The 8,750-nt window shown below is 38.5% G+C and overlaps 1 long non-coding RNA gene across 1 annotated transcript; it reads left to right on the top strand.

Moving 5' to 3' along the window:
- Window positions 1-913: 913 nt before the first annotated feature.
- Window positions 914-2,261, top strand: LOC116065788. The gene is made up of 3 exons (XR_004108813.2): window positions 914-956; window positions 1,255-1,347; window positions 2,107-2,261. It is a non-coding gene; the product is annotated as an uncharacterized LOC116065788 (long non-coding RNA).
- The last annotated feature ends 6,489 nt before the right edge of the window (window positions 2,262-8,750 follow it).

Below are 8,750 nucleotides of genomic sequence, written 5' to 3' on the forward strand. Positions count from 1 at the left end.
AGCAAATCGTGAAGTACTTGTGCTATGATACGGCTGAGTGCAGACTGCGATATTCCCACTGCTTATGCTATGACTGTTTGAAATGATCCTGATGCCAATATTTGTAATGTACCAAGGAGTTTAACAACTGCTGGAATGGAATGTGAACGCTGAGTTGGAGATTCAATGTCATCTTTGATTTCTTCCAGTAACTGTAATATTGCATGGCTGCTTAATCTGTAACGCTTAATGACATTTATGTTCACTCAACTGAAAAAGTGTGATCCTCTTGGCAAAAATCTTTTCAGCTCGTCTCCTTGGCCTATCTTCATCTTGCTCGGATTACTGCTGCCATTTCACCAGGAGGCATATGCGAGGAAACCCACTTGCGGCTGGTTTACACCTGCTTTTAAGAGGCGGAGAATTTTCATCGTGAAATAGAGGCGCGCTTTCACGGGCGGTGGGGGCTGTTTGTGAGGATTCGAAGTGAATCAGTTTGACGTCAATGGACATTAATTTAGCCATCCGTTAGCTAGCTAGCTAAATTACTTTTCTCACTGGAGGGGCTTTTTGTGAGTAACGTTAGTCAAAAACGTTTTTTTTACAAGTTCGGCGGACATCAACGTTAGCCACCTGTTTGCTGGCATAGCTAATGTCAGCTAAATTGCCTAAACCGTCGTTTTAACCAGTTCATAACCAGTTCAACTGTTTCAGTATTATTCTAGAATAATAGCTAACACCCGAGTCCGCAGCTCTACGCAGTGAGCTATCAATCACTGATTTATATAGCTGTGCCTCCTCTCAAAGGTTCGTTTTTGTTATGGTTTGTTACGAGTTCGCCAGAGTGGTGGGGAAAAGTCTGCAATATAATTTCTTTGATGAACTTGACCGTTTCTCTCCAAGGCTGATGGACCTCCTTTAGGAAAAAAGAAAAGCCTGCCCAGCGAGCTTTTGGCTGAGCTTTACGTCAGACAAAGGTGGGTTTGACTAGCTACATTAGTCTACTACCTCTCTTTCCTCTCTCTGTTCATCGCTTTTCTTTTTATGTCTTTTGTTTCTTCTCTGCTCTATCCTTTTCTTCCCATCAAATCTCCCTTCCTTAATCTTGTCCTTTCCTCTCTTCATATCCTAATTTTCTTTTCTGTCCTCTCCATTTTCCTCCCCTTTTGTCCTCTTGTACATAAACATTGTGGGGAATTTCTGGAATTTATTTGATAAATACATGTGATTATCCTTAGCAAGATGTGTTTTACTCTTGTGTCCATTATCTTCCAGACCACTGAGCCAACACACATCAGGTGCCTATGTCTTCGGGGACTGCCTGTCATCTTGGCGGATGATTCTTCTGCCTTCTTCAAGACATGCTCTGTAAGTTAATCATTTTTTTGTAAATGTTGCAGGTGCATGCTCATTTGTCTCATTTTAAGCCATTAATGAACAGTGCTACTAATTTTCAGAATGATTTGATCAGCAATCAGTGTCTCCTTAAGGGCCTCCGTTAAGTCTATTTATTGCCAAACAAAGATAGCTTACCCACTTTCAGTCCCAGTTCTATTGAAAAGATTTAGAAAATTGCTCACCATAACTAAAGTTGTATGAATCCTTTTACATTGCCCACTTTGTTTTTTTACTTTACTGTCACCAGTTGGAAGTTGTGAAAATGTTCTCGGTTCTTTAACTGAAATGGGAGTTCTGAGTGCACATGTTAGATTCTGGTTGCTCAATTAATCAACTAACTTAATGTTAGTTTCAACCGGTGACAGTAGTGTTTACAAAAAGCAATTAAGGTGAAATGTACTGAGTCATATGCTTCACAAAATTGTTGCATAGCAACAAAGTTTCTGGGAGCAGTTTTCTACATCTTTTCAGCACGACTGTGACTGGAAGTGGGTAAACTCCATATTTGGGACAAAGTGTTGCAATATACTGTACGGATCCAAATATGGCATTTGATTAAAAAAAAAAAAATCTAAACTGGTATCATCCTTTAGTATACTATCAGTGCAGTTTATATTGTACAACACTTTTCATTATAAACAGTCACAGGCTTTTTTTGGTGTACAAAACACCATTGTCTAACTGGCATGTTTATGTTTTCTCCTTGTCACTACGTTTCTTTCACATTAGGATGTAACTGACAAGGACTCGTACAGTTAAACTCCAGTGGGAATTCTCTGCCTGGGTTGAGAAAATACCCAGCTCAACCCATTCAGTGTAGGGATCATCTTGGAAGGGTCTGTGGTAATGGATGAACTGGCCAACCTGCCTCAGGCCTTTTGTGTCCTTTCGTTTGACACACACAGCCGTTTCGGGTTGATCTACGCCCTGCACCTGGACTACCCCATGTGCATGAAAAACACTTTCAACTTTACTCAGCAGGTAATGCTCAAACTGGGTAGAAGTGAGCTGGAAGCGTAAAACGGGGTTCGAAATGGCTTTACTACTGCTCCAGATTTGTTTGCCCCAGTTTGTAATGTTGGACTTTTGTGTTGTATATGGCTTGGGGTATATATATACATGTGTCCTATGGTATTTGCACTGATTTTTGCACAAGATTCCATGACAGACAGGCTTTGATTACATTTAATTAAAATGAGTTGGATATTTTGTGTGTTACTTTTGTGTGAGTAATAAAGATCCTTTTCTGAAATGCAATTTGTAACCTGTTGTTGTAATGCACTTGAAATTAATTGTAATATAATATACTTGTAGTATAATAGCAACATTTATGCTTAAGTATAACAAAATGGGGATAAAAGTACAGATGAAGTATACTTCAAACACAATTCATTTCTTGCTAACACTATAATAACATTGCACTGAAAGTATGTGTCTATGATGTTTAGGTTGTTATTGAACTTCACTTTAAATACATTATTGTCATAGTGGGACACTTTAAAAGCACTAAATATAGTTAGGAAGTGCATTTGTAGATCACTTGAAATATTACAGAGGCATACTAAATTAACATAGTTTATATTAACAAGTATAATAATATATACAAAATGTACTTAAACACAACTATAAGTTGAGCTGCAATGCCTTTTTAAGTGTATTTCCATTAGAATGGCGATATAATGCAATTGTACTGTAAGTGTGCTTAATTGCTTATGAATCTAGATTTTCATTAGTGTATTTTAGTGCACTTGAAGTTTGAAAAAAGTTGTTCCATTTTAGCATACTATTTACATTTGAAGTGTAGTCAAATATATGTTAAGTTGAAGTTAATACATAATTGAATACACTTAACTATACTTGGATTTGACGAAAAAAGTACAAAATGTAGAAAATATACTTAGTACACTTTATTAAAGTATATTTTTAATAGATTTCTTTTTCACCTGGGATGTTAAACGTTAAACTGAATTACAGTCTTTCCGTACTCTAGTTTCTCCACCTCGAGTTGCACTTTTTTTTTTTTATTAACTTTTCTCTATCAACTTCAGGTTCTCTGATAGAGAGACCTCACAGTCTGTTCCACCCTGAAACAAATAAAACACATAATACAGTTGCTTTAACATGTAAGCACTGTCCCTTTGCAAGTCTCAAGGTGCAAATGTCACATTGACAGTCCGGTTTTAAATTAAGGTTAACGCATTACCACTCGTGATCCTCTCGGCCTGGAAGTGGAGGCCACAGGCTCAGGGGGAGGAAGATCTCCCTCTTTCTGCTAAAGTAACATCACAGCAATGGAAGCAGTTGATTCATTTTAGAATAGAGAGCACTTGAAACAGTTGTTAATCCCAGGTGCAGACCACCACCATTAGCAAGTAATTCAAGATAAATCAATTACAGCCAAGGGTCCACACTCTCACTATCTGTTAAGATGGACAAATTGAAAACTGCATAAAATTGGTAACAATAGGACTAAAGTGTACCCCAAAAACTGAGCATACAGACACCGTCTCGTCATCAAGGCTGTCTAAATGGTTTATTTAATCCATGATCAGCAACCACAGCTGACATGCCAGTGTACAGTATATGACAGGTAGCATTCACTGTTACCTCTGTATGGGAGTGTGTATAAGTGACAGCAACACCAAAGTCTCCCCATTAACTGTAGAGAAGTTAAAAACATGTACTCCCACAATAATTAGTATATTATATAATTGTGTTTTATTAGCAACCCAGTAGTTTAACATTGACTACGTTTACATGCACATATTCCGTTTTTTGCCTTTATTCCGAAAAAAAAAGATATTCCGACTAAGCTGTTTACATCGCTAATGAAAGTGAATATTCCACCGATATTCCCGTGTACATGTAGACATGCAAAATACAATTTTTTCAAAGTTTACCAGCGGTGGCAGACTTGTTGGACAGTGCGAACACAGCGTCCCTCTTTCATTCCTTCAACCAACTTCTTGAAAAGGTTGGCGTAGCGATGTGTGCGCATATCCAAAAACCTGTTGATATCCAAGTCTTTGATAATGTTTCAAAGTAGCTGTGTTATTCCTTATCGGGTCTGCAGCCTTGCAAAGTAAACAGGCAAGAGGCCGTAAACTGCGGTAAAAATCCAAATTGAGAAGCATATTCCCAATGCACATGTCCAAAGAATGCCTCTAAAACCTGAATACCAGAATATCCCATGTCTTAATTGGAAAACGCTATATTCGGAAAAAGGCCTTATTCGGAATATCCAACCGGAATATGCTGTTTACATGTATCAAATTCGGAATATTGTCATATTCTGAATAATAGTGTGCATGTAAACGTACTTATTGACTCACTGATACATATGCTGTACAAATGTGGCCTGTCGGGAGTCTGCCCCTCCCATTAAGGGCCGATCCTCATTATTGCAGAGGGCCAGCTCCTCAGCAGGAGCATACTGCCGTGTAGGCGGATGGCCTCCGGTCTTCATTTCATTTTTGTCTGTTTGCTGCGAACAATGTCAAAGCAATTTTTAATTGTGCTTTTGTTTACAGATACCATCCTACAACAGAGCCTGATTAAAGCACTAAAGCCTTGTATTTGTTGTACTTATGAAAGTAAGCCTACTTACCGCTTTGAATTATGTTTTTATATTTATTTGCTTCAAAGTCCATTTAACACCGCCAGGGTTGCAGCTCAAAGAATAAAGATAAAATTGTCACACACACTCCATAGAAATATATCCATTTATATCTATACCATTGATATAATAGAATACAATACAATATGTAAGTATAGTCAGATCTACTTGTGCCCTAGATGGGGCAATGGTATTATAAGCCTATTAAACTTACAGACTCACACAGTTGGCGATTTTCTGTCAGCCGTCTTTCCTGCATTGGGCAGCTGCAACTGTGTTGCTTTTAGCCTGGATTATGTTTTTGAGTTTTGTATTTTTCTAATAAAGTTGGCTCCTCATTTGTAAAATAAACAGGAGATCAAGAGATGATCAAATCCAATTGTGTGGGTTGATGAGCTGATTGTAGCCAGGTGTGTGGTATGCTGGAGAGGTGATGAGCTGGCTTTCTTCTCCATACTGTATGGATTTGAAGAAGGGGGGGAAAAAAAAAAAAAAAAAAAAAAAAAAAAAAAAATCACATTCTCAGAACCTATTTAGGATCAAACAGAAACTGTAGGATTCAAAAGAACGGATAGAGGAGGCATTGTGTCGGTTTCTGGAGGGTGTAACTGAACTTGGAACTAGGAGGATGTGGGAAGTTTAGAATCACTCACTCAGTGCCAGTTCTAGCTCATTTAACCTCAGGGAGACTGCTGGGACCAGTTCATTTAAATCTGAAACTAAGCATTAATTTCGGCAGTGGAGTGATTCAGAAGTAAAGTCAGACAGGTCATCCAAATACATCAGTTATACACAGGCTTGGGGAGGAACTGCGTTAAGTAGTTAGGATACACAAAAAGCAAACCGTTTTCCGTTAAATTTACAGAATTAATACGGACTGAAAATTACCCAGTTTCTTTCTTATTTTTTCATTTGTGAATGTGTATCCTTTGGCAGTGAAGTCCTGTTCCATCTTTTTGTAAAAGGCTCCAATTTGTTCTGGGTGTAAAAGTGTTGGTAAGTCCTGGTCAGCTCAAGTAGCAGTAATGTTATGCTGTGGTTGAATTCTGTAAAGACATTGCAGTATTGTTAAAAATGTATATATTTTATTCTAATCCTTGGATTACAAACAAACAGTCAATGTACCTGTGTTGGATTAGTGGCATTCTGGCTGTCCGGACGGAAATGGATGAAAACTGGGTACGGACCAGCGGGGCACCGGGTGAATGCTACTAGCGGGTTTCGGACCTGAGGGTGGGTGCTGGGAACTGCTGGGGAGTACAGTAGGAGTGGGGCAGCGGGTGAATGTTAAAGGTTGAGGAGTGGGGAAGACAGAAAGCTGGGTGATAACAATGCTTGCCATTTGTGAGTTAACTGCAGAGAAAGAAAGCCAGAAAAGTTAAAATAATTATCCAAATATTCATGTTTGGCATACAGTAATAAAAAGACAATGTACCTTGATTGTGCCCTGCAGCTCAAACCTGCTCCAGTATGTCAGTGACATACCCGTTATCTTTTTTTTTTTTTAAACTCACCAGTTAGTCTCACATTGCCAGACCTTTCCCACAGCACTGCGCAGGAGGGTCTGGCTCATCCACACAGCATTCCGGGATGGGAGAAAAACTTTAAACCAATTACAATCGTCTTGGGCGGTGCTCGGTGCCACATGGAGCAATGGCGCCGCTGCAAAATAGCCTCTGCAAGGAACTTGTTTTGGTGGAACATTTGTACGTTCAAAAGGTTGTTTTAGTCGTGTAACAGAAAACTCAGATTGGACAGATAGTCTAGCTAGCTGTCTGGATTTACCCTGCAGAGAGCTGAGGAGCAGTTAACCATAGCCCTTTATAAATTGACTGGAGTTTAAAATGCCAACACAAAGGAAGCAGAAGGAAATGGGCATCCATTGAAAGACATCCAGCAGAATTTCCAGTGTCACCTGAACAGTCTGGGAAGTGGAATGTAATGGCTATAGCCTACACACCACTTGACAGTTTTTATCAGTTTCTCTGCTCACTCGTAACGTGATGGCACCTTGATCATCTCTCACATTGACTAGGGTGTTATCCATTGTGGCTGGTCAAAACCAGGATATGCAGGTGCCTTATATACCCAGCTGCAAGAAATATCCACACACCATCTCGAAATGGAGCGGATTTATTGTGTGTGAACCTCTTAATAAGTCCAATAAACCCAATACATTTATCAGAACTAAACTTTGACTCTGTAATTAATTTGTCTTTAGTTCTTACTGTTATGGGATATGTAACCAGAGTGTAATGGTTACTTTTCATATACATTTATGATTGAGCAGAAAAAGATTAGACAGATGTTAGCCCTTGGAAATCATATTTAATATAAAAATATGTAGTATACTTATGTAAAGGCACTGCCATTTTAAAATTATAAAACCCTTAATTTAATAAATTGATCTACTGAATGAACAGCCCAAACATTCTCATTGCTACATACATAGGCTACACACCGGGAGAAAAAGCAGTAATGACGACGTGAAGAGAAGTGACAGGCCAGTGCAACCAGTCACTCAGATGATTAAATCATATGTTAACACTGGAGCCTGCACAATCTGTAAAACACCTGTTTTCTTGTTTCTTCTCGCTGTCACTCACTCTCATACACACTCTCTCCACACTTGGTTATCCAGTTACTGACCTTGTTACAGAATCGTTAATAGAAAGAATAATTGCTCCCTGGTTTAATCCCAGCATACCACTGGGATTACTGTTTTAATTTAGCCCGTCTTTCCAACTGTTGGCGTACTAATTGGGAGATTGTGTGAAATAATGGGATATGGTATAAGCCATTAAATCATAATTATTTAAATCTCATATGGGTTACCGGTCTGAGACTATGATAACACAATGGTTGTTTGTGTGTTTAATGGGATAAAGGACTCCATAGCGAAACCAACAAAATGTCTTAATTAGTATGGTAACTTAAACTGTGCTAACATCATCATAATGTCATAATTATCCACAGCAATGGTAATCAAACTGTGGGCTTGATTGATTGCTTTTGTTTTCTGCAGCAAATGGAGCAGCCCTGTCTCCTAAAAATTACATTCACATACAGCTAAACTGCATTCAAAATTCAAAACTTTCACGCAAAAATTTTTTTAAGTGAAAGGTATTACGTTCTCGTACTGTACCAGCGACAGGTGCATGTTGTGAAACGGTCAGTTTTAAACACTTTAACGTTAACTGAAAAAAGGTTTAAGCAGCACAACTACTTGATTAGCTTTAGGAAAAAGATCATGGTTTGGGTTAATCACTGGACATCATTACCATTTAGTGTCCTGGCTTTTCCTAAGAGAGGAAACTTATCCTACAAAAAAGGTACAAGAGGAGGATCTAATGGCTAATTTGGGAGCTGTAAAATAAAAGTAATATAAAAAAGGCAAGTGTGCGAAATACCTTTACCATTCCTACAGTGCCTTACTTCTTAGAAAATGAAACATCGCTGGGTGGTGGTGGGTATAATAGCTCCCTGGATAACTGAGTTTGAAGAAAATGCTAGGGTGAAGGTATACAGTAATTGTGAGATTTAACAGTAGGAAACAATGTTCAAGACTGCTGTGATCTGTCCTTTAATACAATTCTCCCTTCTTTATACAAAAACATGTTTTAACCAAGAAAAACCAGAAAAATGTTTGTGCCTAAACCTAACCAAACCATAACAGTGATTCTTAACGGTTTTGGAAGGCACAGACAAACAATATCTCCCTGATAAGAGTGCCAGGTCAGAAAACGTTTCTTCTCTC

The sequence above is a fragment of the Sander lucioperca genome, chromosome 18 (assembly GCF_008315115.2).
Source record: "Sander lucioperca isolate FBNREF2018 chromosome 18, SLUC_FBN_1.2, whole genome shotgun sequence".
NCBI lineage: Eukaryota > Metazoa > Chordata > Actinopteri > Perciformes > Percidae > Sander > Sander lucioperca.